This window comes from Sprattus sprattus (assembly GCF_963457725.1).
Source record: "Sprattus sprattus genome assembly, chromosome: 2".
NCBI classification, from domain to species: Eukaryota; Metazoa; Chordata; class Actinopteri; order Clupeiformes; family Clupeidae; genus Sprattus; species Sprattus sprattus.
The window spans coordinates 28171086-28189666 of NC_137921.1; the positions used below are offsets into that span (position 1 = coordinate 28171086).

General features: G+C 43.4%; 1 protein-coding gene across 1 annotated transcript in view; it reads right to left on the reverse strand.

Annotated features, from left to right (window-relative positions):
* lpp (LIM domain containing preferred translocation partner in lipoma) overlaps nucleotides 1-18581 on the reverse strand; it is a 213253-nt gene that overhangs the window by 177582 nt on the left and 17090 nt on the right. Inside the window, exon 3 of the mRNA XM_080857883.1 lies at nucleotides 4134-4187. The gene's annotated coding sequence lies outside the window, so the exon portion shown is untranslated. The remainder of the gene's footprint in view (nucleotides 1-4133; nucleotides 4188-18581) is intronic.

An 18581-nucleotide genomic window follows, 5' to 3' on the forward strand; every position in this document is an offset into this window, starting at 1 on the left:
AAAAGCTGCAGGTAAACACATAATTAATCGAATCTAAATGTAGATGCATAAACTACTGCCTACTGAATCATGAAGAAGGTTTTTATTTACAATGATGGGCATCAAGGAAGAGAGAGCATAAGCATTCACCAGCTTCTCTGATTAAAACAGACAAAGTCTCTATTTAAGTGTCCTAGGTCTGACAGGAGAGGGCGTTAATCACGGGGCCCATCTTGCTTTGGTCACACTGAGTCAGGGGAATCACCAGGCTACCGTCATCAATTGTTATCCGAATTGTTACGTCAATTTACGATAGATGTCTTATAATTGAGAATATGAGTAAAAGTGACACACTGAACTCAAACACAGACACACAGTTCCAGAAATGTTTCATTCTTATCTCTAGGAACACAGGAACAAGATACAAAGGCAAATATGTATCAAAGCACAGTCACACATGAGAACACACATACATTCAGGGATTCTTCAACTTAACCCCAATTCTAAATATAAGAAAGTAAATCCTGAATATGAGAAAGGACTATACGTGTAAGAATCATGAGACACTCATTCTGATTGGCTACTCCTTCACAGCACAAAAGGTGACCTTGACTGAGAACCATGCGGCCCTGGGTTCACACACACACACACACACACACAATCACACACACAACACACACCCCCGTGTCTTATTAACAGGCTCAGGGGTGGAATTTCAGCCATGCCTCCCAAGAAAACAAATAGGTTGGGGCATGTGTGAGACTGCACTAGCTCACCCCTGGATTTGTTTGGGGGAATGGGGTTGGAGGGGAGGGGAGAAGAGGAGAGGAGGGGGGAGGGAGGGGACACACACACGCACACATGTGTGGTGTTCAGCTTTTCATGAGCGCGAATGGGGAAGCAAGCCCTGTCTGTGGCTTCATAAAAGAGGACGCCTTCTGAGAACAGAGTGCTGACGAGAAAATAGAAGAAAAATAAATAAATAATAAAATGCAGAACACACACAGACACACACACACACACACAAGGGATTAATAAAAACAAGGGCCGTTGAGGAAGGCCACAACTGGGACGAGGCTTTCCTCTCCAGCCACCTGTTTCAATGCTGCGCAATCAGCAAACAACAGGCCTGCTCTCCCACATGCGCTCCCAGCCATCTGCTGCACAGTGCACACACACACACACACACACACACACACACACACACACACACACACACACACAAACACACACACCTCCAAAGTGCACACACACACAGACACACCTCCACAGTGCACACACATCTCCACAGCTCCACAGCACACACACACACACACACACACACACACACACACACACATCTCCACCCGCAGATTCTCCCTGCCTCAAGACTATAAACACAACCTCAGTCCACCACCAATGATAACTCACAGGGTTACATTACCAGGGTCATTATTGGGCACAATAGGGTAGAGGGCTAAAACCAGAGAGTTTTGAAATCTTATTGAGTGCCACTGCTCACTGAGACTCATTTTCTGGATAATTGAAGTTTACCATACATATGGTCATTGGGTCATATGCACACACACACACACACACACACACACACACACAGACACACAGACACAGACACACACACAGACACACACACGGCATATATAAATGTATGTTTCTGGATTAAAATAATCGGAATGAAATAGTTTTGGGAAGTTACACCGTATGCAGAGTGCTTAATTTGTGTTGATTACGACCTTAAAGAAGCGGCACGACTCCTGGGATCCTTCCCACAGGCAGTCATTAGAGGGATTTGTTCTGGATGCATTACAGCGACACCAGATCACTCGCTGACGCCGCTACACGCTGAACAGCAAAGCTATTAGACTGGCGGGCACAGTCAGTCGTGTCGCGAGACAGATTCGAGACGCATGCAGGGGCTAAGCTTCGTCCGCACCGCGGCCGCTCGTCCTCGGGAGCGAGCGCGGACTGTGAGCACCATCCCCTGGGACCATCCAGCAAATCAATTAGGCAGTGAGAAGCATTTAGTGCTATCAGTACACGCAGTAACAAATTAATTTGGTGTGAAGTCTTAAGAAGCGCTCAGCAGTTCCCAAGCATGTCATTTTATTATCGGAGGGAGACACGTGTGCGACTGATTTCACATAGTTAAACACTATCTCTGTTTATCATTTTCGGAGTAATTGAAGGTATTACAGTCATTTACACAACAAATGTATACACTATATAAACATCTGGCCCATATTAATAAATCCTCATGCAGGTCCACATCACATCTTACTGACGCTAAACCTAACCCAAACACAATGCTATGCAACATGAGCTTTGTATAAAAAATATTAAAAGCACATTGCATATATATATAAAAGTATTAAATATATGGTACATGTACAATGACACTATCTAATGCACACCACAGCAAGTCTGTTGCGTTAGCAACATTGAGTTCAAGAAAACACAGTATGACACATACAGTGTCTTATGAGTAGGACAACAGACGCAGACAGAGGACTGAAGGTATAGCACCTTTGTTGGTCTGTGAGTGCACACTGTTTTGGTCTGTGAGTGCACACTGTTTTTCCTTCTGTTGGTCTGTGAGAGTGCACACTGTTTTTTCCTTCTGTTGGTCTGTGAGTGCACACTGCTTTTTCCTTCTGTTGGTCTGTGAGGGCACACTGTTTTTTCCTTTGTCGGTCTGTGAGTGCACACTGTTTTTTCCTGTTGTTCCAAGGCGTTAGGAGAAACCCCTTCTGCCTCTGCATGACAGTGACAGGACGTGGGGAAGAGGGCATTTTCCAAAAGAAATGTGACTCACACCAAACATGAAACATGTGAGTGAGTTGTGTGTGTGTGTGTGTGTGTGTGTGTGTGTGTGTGTGTGTGTGTGTGTTTGTGTGTAAGAGCATGTTTCTGCATGCAGATATGTTCAGGTATGTATGTGCATGTGAGTGTGTGCATACGCAGTTCACTGTGTGTGTGTGTGTTTGTGAATGAGTGGTTGACTTGAACATGTAAGTGTGTTTCAGCAAGTGTGTGTGTGTGTGTTTGTGTATGTGTGTATGTGTGTATGTGTGTATTATTGTATTTTGATGTCCATATGTGTGTGTGTGTGTTTGTGTGTGTGTGTATTTGTCGCAGAGCATGCGTGTCCAAATTAGCATGTACAGTTTGTTTGTTTGAGAGGGTGTGTGTGTGTAAATTGATTATTTCAAGTGTATGTGTTGGTGTTTGAACATGCAAGTTTGTTTATGTGTGTGTGTCAGTGCTTGTGTCCAAATGAGTGTGTGTGAGTGTTTGAGTGTTTGAGTGTTTGAGTGTGTGTGTGCACCCATGTGCTGTGTAGAGTGGTGGGGGTTAGGACCACGGGAATGTTACATAACCACATGTATTGCGCCTTTTTTATTTTGGGACATCCAGTGTGATTGAGTGGATCAAGAAAGCCGCACCGAAGAATGGAGAGAGAGTAGCAGAGAAGAGGAGAAGAGAGGAGAGGAGAGGAGGGGAGAGGAGAAGAGAGGAGAAGAGAGGGGAAGAGAGGAGATGAGAGGAGAGGAGAATAGAAGGAAAGAGAGGAGAGGAGAGGAGAGGAGAATAGAAGGAAAGAGAGGAGAGGAGTTCCAAAATCCCTCTGTCATTGGAGAAAACCTCTGCCCTGCCCCTGGCCTCTATGACCCGGCCAGTTGAACACATAGGTCAGCTTATATAACATCCACAACACCACCACCCCCCTCCTCCCCCTCCCCTCACATCCCCTCCCCTGGCGCATTAGACATCCACCACAGCTCTTTAAGCATATGGAATGCACAGTGGAGGCAGTTACATAAAGGAATAAAACAAACTGCTAAGTTCTTTTCACCCACCTCCCCCTCCTCTGCCTAACCCCTTCTTTCCTTTTGGGAAAGTAAAAAAAAAAACGGATTGAAAGGAGGAGGAGGAGGAAGAAGAAGACAAAAAGGAAACAGTATACAAAAGCTGAAATTGCCAAGCTTCTCTAGGACTCTGCTTAAGCTTTTTACAGAAAGCAAGCAGCAAAGGGAATAGGAAAACAGTGAGAGGGTTTTTCTTCTTCGGAGAGATGGCCAGAGAAGCCTAGCCTGCTGGGGGGGGGGGGGGGGGGGGTGGTTGGGGTGACCAGAGAGAAGGTGTAGAATGTGACTTACCAGTGTATTCTTCTAGAAACAGGGGCAGCCGAAAGTCACAAAAGGATCAGACACCTGGATGTCAAAAGAGAAAAGAAGAAATAAAAACACACAAAGAGGAGAGATGAGACGAGGTGTTCAGCATGTCTGACACGCACATAGCCTAGTCCTCACAGACACACAAAACATTTTGCTCAACATACACCATGCTACAGGTGTGACCCCCTCACTGGCCTTACGACTCAATTCGATTACTATTCAAAGGGTAACGATGTGATAATAAAACTATTCTCAGTGCATCACGATGCATGTTGGCCTTCATGTTTTTTTATTCATAAAAACAAGCACTCAGATTTGAACTCGATTTTCCTTGTTTTTAAAAATGAAAAAGACTATCTATGGTGAACAAATGTAAAACCTATTGAAAGAACCATGGATTGTATTCAGCTGATATGACACTGCATAAAGTGATAGCAGGTAGGCTACTAGCATTAAGGGCTTTATGAAAGCTATGTGTTCATTTACTGATGTGAAGACCACACACTTGCCGTAAAATTAGTAAAAAAAAATAGGATCAAACTAGCATGTAACAGTGTCTGGCTGCGTCACAACACTCAATGGATTGTGTACGTGTGTATCGCCAGTATTTGTAGGTTGTTTTGTTTTCATTCACTGATATCTATGACAGCTGCAGTGGAATGATTGTTTACATAAACTGCACTTGGCCAGTGTCACAAGACCCCAGGGAATGTGTAATGGTACATGGCCAGTGTTCTCCGTAAATTAACTTTCCATTCATAAAAACAACTGCATGACACAGTAAAAAGGGTTTGAATGAGTTTAACTTCATTGTGCTGGCATGCATTCTATTTAAGTACGTTGTTGAAAAATCTTTCACATTAGCATCGTGATGCATCAATGCAACAATCATCCAACCCTTCATCGAGACCATCAAACCGACCATCCAATCACTCTGTGCCAACTACAATTCAGCACGAGTCCTTCAGCTGGACAACTTTTCCACATCGGAGTGTATTTGAGGCTTGCTAAGAGCATTTCTCGTCTGTACGGCTCGTTCCCATTTCAGGGCCATTCCTCAGTGTCGAAGAACAGGAAAAAGGCAAAGCCAAGCAGAAGGGTGGAATTAGCACTGCCAACAAGAGGGGAGTCCTGGAAGCTATGCACCCACACAAGAGCTCACCGGGGCATTTCACTCATTACCCACTGCGCAGAGCAATTCTCACAGCATTCTCCATACTCTCCACAGCATGGCTCTCAAGTGCAGTGGTTAGGACAGTTTATGTGATGTAAAGGCTGTATAATTCCATTAGCAAGACTACTGTAAGACAACTATTAGCAAGGCTGTCTATGGAGAAAATTAAAAATATACCTCATTTTGATTTTGTATTCAGCCTCCCCTGACTGATTCTACTCATTAGCAATGGCTAATTCTCTCCCCTTCTCCCATTCTCTCTGTCTCTATGGCTCTTCCTTTCTCTCTCTTACCCTCTCTCCCCCAAATACACACACACACTTGCACGCACGCACGCACGCACGCACGCACGCACACACACTCACACTCTCACATTCATGGAGTGCCCATAATTAGGAGGAGTGATGTGTCATTTACAGTAAGTCCTCGTATTCATTCTGAAAGCACAATCATCTGCTAACTAGTCAACTCAGACTACGGCCTCATTCCTTGCGAGAGGGAGTGAAAAAGAAAAAGTTTACACAGTTAAAAAAAATACTTTTTTCTCCCTCGTCCCCTGTGTTGGTGGAGCTCTTGGAGTATTTGAACTCACTCGTGTGTTTATGTGTTTTTGTTTTGTTTTCGATCCCCCTCTTCTAACATGCTAATTCAGAGGCCTCGTCTATTTTGGGGGCCCCTGTGTACGCATCCCACTTCCTGTTTAGAAATCCAGGTAGATGATGTGTGTGGGGGGTATGGGGGGATGGGGGGATGGGGGGTGGACTGTTTGCTCTCAGAGGACCTCGCGTTGTGTTCTTTATCCGCTGAGGAACGCTTTTGTTCTCTGATAAATTGACAGTGTCAGTTTCCCACGTTCTCTCGTGGATGTGGCGCACCAAGGGGAGCGGGAGTGGGAACGCCGTCGCCATCATCTCATTTGACTGCTGCCTCCTCTATCTTTTTTTTTTTTTTTTTCCTTCTTTGACTTTTTTTTTTTTTTGAGGGCTTTGGATGTTTGCATTGAATAGACAAGCCTGTGTGTTTCCAGCGCTGAAAATGCTTTGTGTTCCCCGAATATATCTAAATCGGAGATCAGCCACCCTGATCGTTTGGGAACTCTAAAGTTTGGCTGCCGTAGATATCTCGGAGGAGACAGGCAAATGATTAACACATTAGATTGTGATGGTACTCTACTGGTCATACAAATAATAACTTTGAGTATTTGCATAATCAGTTTGAACTAAGGCCAAACTGTACTCTGTGTGCCCAGTACACAGACAAGACAAACATTTGCCAACCAGGACAAGCCAGTCTCTAGATTTACTAAATTAATTTACTGCAACATATGAGACGTATAAAAAAACAATAAATTACCCAAACTAATATTTTGTTTTGGCAATCTATTAAGAGGCTACAGAGCAATAAACCCACATTTAGTCCATGCCACCTTTCTTTAAAGTACTTTTCCCCAAACAGCACACAAGAGAAAATAAGCAGGTTTTCAGGATCTGTGGCAAACTTTGCTGCTGGAGAAATACAGCTTAAAAATCTACAAATCTAGCCCTGAGCCTAAGCCAAGTTTCCGAGTAATAAATTAAAGAGACTCCAATAAATTCTTTATGGCCCAGAGGCAGGGGTGAAATCTAAAGAGGAGAAAGAATTCACTTCACTCAGTCCAGCTTTGATGAGAGTCGCGTAAGGAATTGTTATATTAATTATCGTGATTAGAGTAACATGCTGCCTGACTATTGTATTGCAGTGTGCATTGCAATCCAAAAACCAGGGGCTAAATAAATAAATGATTAATTTACACTTTGAATAAGAACCATATACAAACCTCATCATAACGCACGGTAATGCGAAGACATAGGGACCTGAAAAGTCACAGAAGCTCACAGAAATAAAGGCTTTTCCGGGGTTTTTTTACTTCTTTTTTTCCAGAATAAATGACAGCACTTTAATTTTAATTCCAAATCCATTATGATAATTTAGGCTAAACCATTTACTCTCTAGCAGGGCTTTTCAACAAAAAGGCAAGGAGACAAATTCTCACATTATCTAAACCATTTACTGTTCCGATTTGGGAGCTGTTTCTAATCAAAGTTAAGTGATCAGACAATTCAAGAACATTAGGGCCATTAACAAAATTCAAAGGCTCCTAATCTGTCAAAGAAATGCAATTTAGCCATTGAAAAGGTCTTTATGCTTCTGGGTCCGAGGGACCCTTGTCCCACCGAGTTTCTCCTCAGAATATGAAGACATTCACGATGAAAAATGACTGCCAAGAGATCGATAGCTCAATATCCACTGCAGCACACAGGCAAGACCCCTTCGAGAGAGAAGAAACCCTAACTCAATCTACCACTCCATCTCTGGCACTTCTGCCCAGGCGAACTGCCGTGACCTCTCCACTTTATACTCAAGAAGCACGGGTTGGGGGAATATTCAGTAGCTTCTGATTTTTTTGCCACGCTTGGCTGAAGCAGGCCTCCCTGGTTCAAAGCTCAATTCACCGCGGTTGCCCTCCCCGTTCACCAAATGCAGATGCTGCTTCCAGCCGGAGTCCATTTACAGGGCGGACATCACCTGTGTCTTAAGTGCACCAACCAGAGACAGGTTGATGGGGCTGGAGTATTTTTTTGGGGGCAGCCAAAAAAGGTGAACCAAATACCAATGAAAAATACATAGCCCCTGAAATCACCTTCGCCTTTTACCTCTGTGCTTTTCTGGGTATTTATATCCAAAAAGAGTATCTCCAGTCTTTCCCTTTTTTTTGTTGAATCTTGAGAGCAAAGTGCAAAGCATGTTTCAGGTGAATGAAAAGCACACATTATGTTTTCTAAAGTGTGTGTGTGGCTGTGTGTGTGTGCGAGTGTGTGTGTGTGGGGGGCATGGGAAGGGCTGGGAGATGCTTGTGCGTGCAGGCGTGTGTGTGTGTGTGTGTGTGTGTATGTGTTGGGGGGGGGGGGGGGGGGGGTGGGTTAATGGACTCTAGGGAAGTGGCCTGGAGATGCAAGGGGTCCATTTAACACACAAGCATTTACAGGGCAACTGACATGTCCCCGGCTGACCAGTGAGCATGGATACAGGGGGGGTTAGGGTGTGTATTTGGGAGGGGGCTCCAGTGCAGGTAGTGCACCTTAGATGACTCAAGGTAGAAAAACCCTGAGCAAGAGAAAGCAATGAAGCAGGACATCGGAAAAGCTGGTGTGTGTGTGTGTGTGTGTGTGTGTGTGTGTGTACACAAGCATAACAGAGCACTGGAGTGTGTAAAGAAAAAAGAAGGACAGCATATTTTCCTCTTTCTCTTACTTAAGACCCGACGGAGCTTTCATTGTTTTCAGGGAATGTTTCCGAGTGCCAAACTGGGTTAGGCAGGCGTCTCCACACCGCTCGCTCGTTGTGAATGATTGATGGGCCATTGACTTGGCCTGTCTCTGCTCATGCCAGCAGGCTTAAATCATTCATACAAACATTTCGCCTTTGACATTTTCTTTTTCAACCGACTCACTGAAACAGCCAATCAGGAGCCGCCGATTTCATTGAGAATTAAGCCCAAGTAGCGGCTAGATATGGAACGGATCTGTCCCAGATGTGGCCCGGGTCTGAGGTAGGCTCAGCCATCATGTAGGACAGGGGTCGGGAACCTTTTTTGCCTGGAGAGCCACTTTTACCAATTTTTTTTTTTTAATCTCAGAAGAGCCACAAAAAGACGGTTACAAGAAAAAATGTGGATATTTAACTAACCGTTACGTTTATTCAACACAGTTTTTTAAATACATTTTCTATTCGTATTGGAAGTTATGGTACTAGTAACTTGTAAATGGCAATGGGAAATGACAGAAGTTAACAACGTTACAATGTAACAACGACATGAAATTAACAACGTTAACAACATAACACTCGAAATTGAACATTAGGCCTACCCAGAGATTAATGCGACCTCGGGTGCTGCATAGACTTGCTGATGGCCTTGTCGTCTGGCTCATATTCAGTGAGGTGAAGCTTCATGCAAGCATTGAGGCTTTCATCATTTAACCACGAGCGCAGGTTCGTCTTTAAATATTTTCATATGTGAGAAAGATTTAAAGATTTCTCACACGCATAAGTGGAACCATGGTTACCATGGTTAACACAGCAATACTAACACGTTGCGATGTGCGATAGGTAATGGGCAGTTCATTCCAAGTTTTTAGAATCAGTTCGTCTTCGGATGGAAGCTTTCCCATGTCAGTCCAATTGTGTTCGCTCGCAAGCTGTGCTCGCCGACGTGCGATTCCTTCCAGCTGATCGTTCAGTGATTTGAGCTTGCCCACCTAGATGTCAGACGAGGTCAGTTTGGCACCCTCCATTTCGAAATTGCAGATAGAAACACCAGGGATGCACTATACGTTTTTTCCCTTTATGACCTTTTCTAGCCTTTCAACTTCAACATTGAAAGTTTTCTCGTTGACGGAACTGTACGGAAATCTGTGATTTTGTTGATATTGGCATGGCAACCTGCCGCGAATGTAACAATATTGTGCAGACTATGGTTACGGAGTCAAGTGAGGTGGAAGGTTAAATTAAATCACTCAGATACACCTACGTATTTGGCACAAAGCCTTGTTTATTTAATATAAGTTGTATTGACTGTGATTTTAGCCTTCTACAAGGCCTAGGCCTAGGCTTATCCCTTGATTACACGTTTTTTCCCTTTTCGTCCGAGAGCCCCGGCCGTCAGCCAAGAGCCAGTGGTAGCTCGCGAGCCACAGGTTCCCGACCCATGATGTAGGATAACATAGCTGCAGCTGAAGTAGGGCAGGTCAAGTGTGCTGTTCAAATAGCCAGGCTGTGCGGACCTTTCTGTAATCTCAATAATATACCCCCCCCCCCCCCCCCCTATAAACTTCTAATCCCAAAATGGCATACAAATTATGTATTTCAATTTCTTTTCCATCTTTGTTGAGCTGTTTTTTAAGAATTCACAGCATCTGAGTCTGCTGAGCATATGGAAGATAACTACCCATTATACCCCCTACCAGTAATGATATTAAAACTAAGAACAAAATAAACAAAATACCTGTACTACAGAGGAGGTTGGCTGAAATGTGAAAATAATCAGTTAAGGTGATCAGAATTACCGATATCATTTGCTGATATTAATCCACCACCATCCTTTCATGTTTGCACAGACTTTCCCTCCAGACTGGGAGGTACTGTGATAATCAACTCTACCCCCCAGGTCTGGGTGGAGGAGTGCCTGTAGACGGCACATCGCTCCGCCTTGGGAGCTGCTGTGTGCGGGTGGGTGGGGGCTGGGGGTAATTATGTTCTGTCTCACTCAGTGAACGGGCCTGGACACACACACACACACACACACACACACACACACACACACACACACACACACAGACACACAGACACACAGACACACAGACACACAGACACACACACACACACACACACACACACACCCTTCAGAGCCCTCCATTGATCTCAGTCAACCTGACACATTTATCACACACATCAACGGCAATCCTTTCGGGGCACACAACACGGCAATGGTATAAATCCATTTCACCTTGCGCTAAAACAAAAAGAGACGGTGTTATACAAAAAACTAAAACGCTCTATCACCAGCTGCCATCGACGTGACAGGGTGGTTTCACATAAATAGGATTTAGAGTCACAAGTGCAAGTCCAGTCACAGCGAAGAGGCAGCACGAATGCCGAATCTCCTGATTTGTTAAGCTGTTCTTCCCCGAGGATGATTACACATTGAGCCGAGTTCCAATTTCCCTCCGCCCTGCTTGAAGGAATGCCCACTATGCATGGAATTCTTGCCTTGGATCCCGTATAAGGAAGAAACGTAGACTCAGGCCTTAGGCCTAGCCTCTTCCTGTTTATGTGTCCTCTCTCCCATTTTGTCCCACCATTTTCTGACAGTGGAAGCACCATCCCTCCTTCCTGACAAACGCAGATAAGACTTCATTTTCACTAAAACCTTTGCAGATTCACTGGAGAAGACCGTCATTATGACCATATATGAGCATGTATCAAAATATAATGTATGGTTTTTACTTTTGATGAATCTCTGGTCGAAGCCAACTCCCTTCCATGTCAGAGACCACTGAGTCAGTTTGATGCAGGGCCATGTTAAAATAAGCGCAAGCATAAACCATGTAATCACACAACAGCAATTGGACCTTACAGACCTGACAAGTTGGCAAAAAATAGCCCCAAAATAAATAAATAAATAACCCACCGAACAACAAACAAACAAACGTCAGCTCCCTCCACCACTTGTGTTCCGCCAGGGGCATATGGTTATCTGAAGTGTGTCATTACAATCCATTTTAACGGCCCATCGCAGATGCATCCCCAACTAAACGGCTGCCTCCACCCAGCCCACCGAGCATCGCTGAGCAGAGCTGGACTGGACTGCAGTGGGGCAGGAGGCTACTCAGACAGAGGCCATCTCTGGAGTAAATCTGGCTCTGATCAGGCTCGGACAGATCCAGGGAAATTTGGATTTACATTAATTTCTTTCAGTTTCTTACTCTGCATTTTTTTCCTTTTGTCTGTAACCATGCCAAATGGCTAGTGCCAGATTTAGTAGCATTCAAGTGGATATTGTGAGCATCCAAGTCTTACTCTCTGCAGCACTAGTATGCATATGCACTCACACCTTCCACATCAGCTCCTCCCGGGCCGACCGCTACTTTTCCTCTGTCCAGCCATACACGTAGATCCAACACCCTGGCACACTTATTACGTTAAGTTGTGTGTTCTGTTTCCCTTTATCTGAGCATGTAATCTTTCTGCTGTATGGAGCTGACAGCTGGGTGTGGTAAGAGAATAGCATAAGGAGTGATGCTGGGGGACTGAGAAAACATGGACGCATCTAGAGGACAAAGGAATGCAAAACCCACACAAAAGAAACTTGGACTACACTATAGACAATTATCTCCTAATCTTCGCTCCTTGTGTCTCTCCACCGTAGTGTGTCGTGTGCGCTTGAGACAGGAAGCACAGCATACACAGAATAAACCGTCACACAACCCACCAGACCGGCATTCAATTCGAGTTGTTGGCTGCAAATACTGTACTGGAACTTACTTCAGAGCTAAAGAAGAGCTCAGTTATAATACAGTATAACAGTTGGCATGTCCACTAGTTATGCCATTCGATTAAGAAAGCTAAAAATATAACACTCGGTTAAAGATGTGGAGCAGCTTTGGTTGGACCAGACCGGACACCGGACTCTGGCTCGGAGTCCAGATCTGTTTCCATATTAAGATTCCAAAATAAGTGTCCATAAACTGACTAAATTATAACTGTGTACAAGTGTCTAATTCCTCATCTAAATCTACGTCTATGCAATCTTTTAAACCCTTCCATGGCATTTAATAAACAACCTGTTGACAGCTAATATTTTTTTGTGTGATTTCTTTGCATAGAACCATCACAGAGAACCTGAATTTAATGCAAAATGAAAAGCCTTTCCTTCGCTGAGTCTGACTTCTGGACACGGAGACAGATGTCTGCCAGTGTTGTGCTGTGGTGGGAATTTAGCAGCCAGCACAGAGATAACCCCTCACATGTGCAGAGAGACAGATGCACTCTTATTTATTTGTTGTTTGTTTGTTTTTCCGCGACTCTTGTTGATTCCCGAACAAATGAAAGTTCGTCCAGGGCAAGGGATTTAGCAGATTACTGCCCGTAGGCTAGATAAATAAATAAATACATAAATAAATAAACAAAGAACTACATAAATAGATAAAATAAAATAAAAATTAACCCAGCATTATTGAGCATTTATTCTGTTCTGCTGTATGGCAACACATTTGACCCCTGAACTGGCGGCTGAACAGCAGGGCGCATGGCGGTTTTAATCTCCCAGGTGAAACTTCAGGAAACAGACAGCAGGGCACGGCCTGGTAGAGCCCATCTGTGGCACTGCAGACTTGTGTCTGGGCAGTGCTTTGGTGCCATTCACACCTGATCATCCACACAGCATACGCTGTACCATTTCAAAGGGAGCGACCCGCTAATGAAACAGCTTCTGAAGAAGCCTGCTAGGAGTCACTAAGGCCCCCCTTCATGTCCACACACCGCGCACGTGCACACACGCACACGCACACACACGCGTGCGCACGCACACACACAGGGCAAGCAACAAAACCTTGGCAAATAAATGCACATGTGGGGGCTACTAAAGAAGCTTTAGGCCGCGTTCACACTAGACTTCTTTTTTTAGAAAAAAGCGCCGCCTTCTGCGCCTTTTTTACATGCAACTCTATGGGAAAAAGCAAAAAGGCGGACGCCTTTTCAGAAAGGCGCCGCCTTTTATAAACTTCTAAAAAAAGCGCAACCTCCGACGCCTTTTTGAGTTCAATTTTCTCAACTTTTCAGAAAGGCGCCGGGTGACGGCAAGCGCCTTTTTGACAGCTGACCTATCAGGACGAGGAGAGTAGGTAGTCGCGTACCTTCCCTAGTAACCTTCTATCTTAGTTTAACCGACCAAACGCCGTAGACCATCGTATTTGAACCTAGAAGTTTTTAGTTTAACTTTTTTTTGCTTAGATTTTTAGAAAGTTACCTAGAAATAGACACTGTACAATTTACAAACCACATTATTGTAACTGAAAAATACGTCTAAGAGGATTTGCGAGGTGTCTGAGCTACCTAACTAATGTTAGCATGCTACTAGCCATTAGCGATTAACTGTGTTTTTGCAAAGCATCTGCCCCAACTTTCTTTTCCCGACATTGACATGTATCTTGTACATAATCCATTCCCATAAACCGGAGATTTCAAGCGTACAGAAACTCTTCTGAGCAGGCAAGAGTGCCAATATTGGCTAACGAGTTGTAGCCAAATTCCTGGGTGAAGGGCTAAATAGCTTGCTAGCTTTGATAATACACAGCCATTACTACGACTGTATCAACGTGCTGCGTTTCACTTAACAGGTCAGTCATTCCCTAAATCTTTAGCAATTGTATATTTAGGTTGTCACATTCAACAGCGCAACATATCCCCTAGCGTTTTGAACTTTCTGTGAGTTGTGACCGTATGTTATGACCGTAATGTGTTTGCATCAGACACAAATATGGCGGTGCTTAAAAGACAGTGACGTCACATAATATCCATGAATTCTGAAGCGCTCAAAAGGCGCTGAAGGCTGCGCTTTTTTCTTAAAAAAGAAGTCTAGTGTGAACGCCGCTTTACTCCTCTTTATAACTCCGACAAACCCTCTCTCTTTAAAACACACACAACCACACACATACAGAATGTATGTACGCCCACAGACTTCCTTTTTAATAGCATTGCTTAGCTTTAAAGCTGAAATCTTTTTCTGCATTAATGCCCATGACACACTGCATAAAACAGTTGGCCTCTGCATTTAGTTTTGTTTTGTTTGATTTTTCCCCCCGGCTTTGATAACCTGCATTACAACCCAATAGGTTGTAATCCCACACTGGAAATTGGGCGGCTCAGCCTTTCTATGTATGGCATCTCTGAGCGCTGGACAACACTCGGCCATCCACGGCCCCATCCCCCCCCCCCCCCCCCCCTCAGTGATCTAGGGATGTGTACAGTATTTCAGGAGCACGGCTAAATCCAAACGCTTCATTTGAGAGGCCAAAAGTCGCCCAGCAGGCATGATTCCCAAGCCCTGGTTCTTAATGCACCGGATCGCTGGAATGGACTTCATCCCTGTTTGCACTGAAGTACCACAGATTATCTTGTAGTTTATCAAATCATTTTTGCAGATGAACCAGCTTTTAGGTGGGCTTTTTTTGGGGGGGGATTACATCTACCAATAAAATCTACCAATTGTGACATCCATGCAAAGACCAAAACTGGCTGGTTTTCAGTTTTTTCTTCCATTTTTGTGAAAAATTTTAATGTTCAAATGTAACAATTGAGACAACAAAATTACTATAACTCAACTAAATAAAAACAATTATATATTTTTAATACATCTTTAACATTTCAGCACATGCAACCTTACATTCCCACATACTGACTGTGACACATTAACCTAACCCAAACACAGGGACGTGCAGTCATAGGAGGCAGGGGAGGCAGAGCCTCACCTGTCATTTTGAAAAGTAAAAAAAAAAAAAGTAAAAGACCATAAGGATTGAACCAAAGCGGACTGGAGGGTCTTCTAGTTCGTCTTCTCTGATGAGTCCAATTTTCAGCTTTGCCCAACACATGGTCGTCTGATGGTTAGACGGAGACCTGGAGAGGCCTACAAGCCACAGAGTCTTGCACCTACTGTGAAATTGGACTCATCAGAGAAGACGAACTAGAGGACCCTCCAGTCCGCTTTGGTTCAATCTTTATGGTCTTTTACAAACCTCAGCCAGGCAAAGTACAACGTTGTCCTGGAAGAAAAACTTGCTTCCTTTTGCTCTGACAATGTTCCCCAACTCTGAGAAGTGTTTTTTTCCAGCAGGGCAATGCTCCATGCCACACAGCCAGGCCAGTAAAGGTGTGGATGCAGTACCACCAGATCAGGACCCTGTCATGGCCAGCCCAATTTCGAGACCTGAATCCCATAAAAAACCTCTGAAATGTGATCAAGAGGAAGATGGATGGTCACAAGCCATGAAAAGAAGCCGAGCTGCTTGAATTCTTGCGCCAGGAGTAGCATAAAGTCACCCAACGGCAATGTGAAAGACTGGTGGAGAGCATGCCAAGACACATGAAAGTTGTGATTTTAAATCAAGGTTATTCCACCAAATACTGATTTCTGAACTCTTCCTAAGTTAAAGCATTAGTATTGTGTAGTTTAAAAATGAATATGAGCTTGTTTTCTTTGCATTATTCGAGATCTGAAGACACTGCATCTTTTTTGCTATTTTGACCAATTGTCATTTTTCTGCAAATAAATGATCTAAATGACAATATTTTTATTTGAAATTTGGTAGGAATGTTGCCAGTAGGTTATAGAATAAAACAAAAATGCACATTTTACTTTAACACATACCAATAAATAGTAAAACCAGAGAAACTGATAATTTTGAAGTGGTCTCTTAATTTTTTCCGCAGCTATATATATATATATATATATTGTAAAATAAATATTCATATTTCTCTACTAATCTGTGGTATGGGTGTAATTTCTGCAGGATTCCGATCATTTCGAGCATTTTTACTATCAAAATCGCTGAATTTGCGCATTTCCGCTTCCTGAAAACATGGACGTGCCGTGGACTGAGGCAAATGCATTGCTGTCTATGGGCAGCTGAGCCAGTGCCTCAGTAAGGATTGCGCAATCACTCCAAACTGGGTTTTACGCATGCGTGCGCAAGCGCAGAACCTTTGAGTTGAGCTCAAAACGCATTGAAAAATATTGCTACTGAGGCAGGCAGTACCCTTGCCGCTAGAAGGGAGGCGAGCGAGAGCGCAATTGTCGGGTATATGTTGTTTTTAAAGCTGGACTTCTTCTAGGCTTCTACTTGGAAGGTTGTATTGCTAAGCTGAAGCAGTTCTCAAAATTGGACTTGCAGTCCAAACGTGAAATGATTAATAATGGGAGACCAACGGCGGAGCTCAAATGTTTGCTTCAAACTACGGAACCGAAGGTATTGACATTTGCATTGGAGTGTTAAACGTTTCCCAACGGGACATATTCATTCCCAACACAAACCTCACTAGGCTGCTAGGTGCAGGGGAGCCGTGAATGGATTACGAGCTCCAACGAAAGTGCACCCACTTTAAATTATACCGGTCAGTAGAACATTTTGGTATTGTGTGCTATGTCTGTGGTGTTTAACTGTTTGCTTGTTAATACGTTGTGTAAATAAATATGTAAGTGTTTTTTTCTCAACTTCGAATTCAAGTGTCCGAGTTGCAGTGTTGGGCAAGCTACTTGATATTTGTAGTGAGCTAAGCTATCAGCTACTCTACAGTAAATTCAGCTTCACTACACAGAAGCTACCACTCAAAAAAAAAAAGGAGCAAGCTAAGTTACATAAACCGGTCAAAAGTAGTTTGATACATTAGAAGCTACTTTAAGTTAAACGAACTGCATGCCAAATAAATGCAATTTTAGTGATCAACACAACTGTCAGTCAGATAAAAATGGTTGAATGGATGAAATTCATGTGTTCGTATGTTTGTGTTGTATGTCATTGACGTTGACAGGAACTTTTTCTTTGGATTACAATGAAAACTTATGTAGTTTCATTTGTCTCTTATAAAGTGACGTACTTTTGAAGGTATGGCTGTTGAGTCAGGTATTCAAACGCAGATGAAAACAAATGAGTGCAGAAGACCTCGCCTACCTTCATCTTTCGTCTATTTCGTGCATTTTCGCAATTCGACTCCCTGAGCAGACAGCACGGACTTTTCACTTTTTAACTTTCATCATCTTCAGCTGTATCTAAATATCAACAGCATTCTAGTTATCCGGTTGTCTAGAATCTGCATGCAAACTACCCATTTAAAATTAGGGGAGAATTCATTTTAAATGTATGAGCAGCGTCTGGTGTACTTGAAATGACGACATCTATCTATCTATTTTCACTCGTCTCGCCTAAAGTGACGTACTGCTTAATTTTTGTGTTTGATGGCTGCAGGGAAGCCTGTTATGAATGAACATCAGAAAGGTCCAGGATAAATTAGCTTTCGAGGACGCTACTGCGGTGCTTGATCAATAAAAGAGCTTAGCTCCTGAAAAGTTACTTGGTTTTGTAAATAGCGACGTTACTGCCAAGCTACTGACAAATGTAGTTAAGCTAGTAGCGTCGATACAAGTAGTGACGCTACTGCCCATCACTGCCGAGTTGTGTAAAAGGTTATATTTTCCCTAGACAAATTGAAATGAGCCACATCATTGGTGGAAGGGCTACATACGCTACCTTGTAACTATTAATGTATTATTTGACACGGTGTAAAAGTTCAGTTACCACACCGATTGTACGTTTAGCTGTAGGCCTATAATCGTTTAAAAGTAATAGTATTAGACAAAAAAACATAACGTTTTTTCAGTTCTGGTGAGACGACAATTTTTAAAAGCAATCACTTCCGGTTTCTGTGCCTCACCAGCTGCGAACCTCACCGCACGTCACTGCCCAAACAGGGTAAATAAATTGCATGTAAGCGTGTCTGTAAGTGCATGTAAACAGCCGGACTCACCTGTAACACACACACACACACACACACACACACACACACACACACACACACACACACACACACACAAATGTCCTCAAAAGAAACACTTAAACAGCTTGTTTTAGGTTAATGCAAAAACTATGGATTTTCCAGGTTCATGT